Genomic DNA, 821 nt, shown 5'->3' with positions numbered 1-821 from the left:
TTTAAAAATTTTAAAACAACCTTTTAGTTTTCGTAGGTGTCTTTTTTTTTGCTTTTTAAACTAAATTTAAACATTTTTAACAATATTTAATGCTTTGTATTGTTTTTTTAGCTTTTCAGACCACATTTATCCATTTTAGATATTTTTTTTAGTTTTTGTAATATGTTTTATTTGCTTTTCAGACTAAATTTAACAATTTTTTACCAACATTTAATGTTTTGCATTTTTCTTAGCTCTCCAGAAAAGATTTAACCATTTTAGACAACATTTTAATATATGTAAGTGTTTTTTATTATTATTTCAGCCTTTGAGAGGCACATGAAAACCATTTTAACCAATATTTTATGCTTAGTAAGTTTGGGGATTTTTATTCAAGGCCAATTGTAGAGTGTTTGTATGCTTAACCATTCACTTTAAATTAAGCCCATTTTGAACAGTCAGTCAACAGTTAGATCACAGATGGGTTGAATAAAAGTATTTAGAAAAGCTATAGCTGATGCAGATGTAAAAAAAGGGAATTTGACCCAGAAGTTCTAACAATCTGAAGAGGTTTGAAACCATCTAAAAGCATCTGCAGAACCTCTGAGTGGTTTGTTTTGAATTGTGTAACTACCTGACCAAAGAAGATCCAGTCATTTATTTAAATCACGCTTGGCTATTGGAATATTTCCAGAAAAATAAAAACTGCAGTGTAGGAGCATTGATGTTAAAGATATTTCTGTAAACGACATTTTAGGGAAAAAGTTCAGCAAAAAATATGTTTGTATTGTCGTAATACTAGGGCTGGGCGATATGGCAAAAAAATAAAATCACGATTTTTT

The sequence above is a fragment of the Oryzias melastigma genome, unplaced genomic scaffold (assembly GCF_002922805.2).
Source record: "Oryzias melastigma strain HK-1 unplaced genomic scaffold, ASM292280v2 sc00864, whole genome shotgun sequence".
Classification (NCBI taxonomy): Eukaryota; Metazoa; Chordata; class Actinopteri; order Beloniformes; family Adrianichthyidae; genus Oryzias; species Oryzias melastigma.
The sequence above is the reverse complement of the archived record's forward strand: the minus strand, read 5'-3'. Positions refer to the sequence as shown.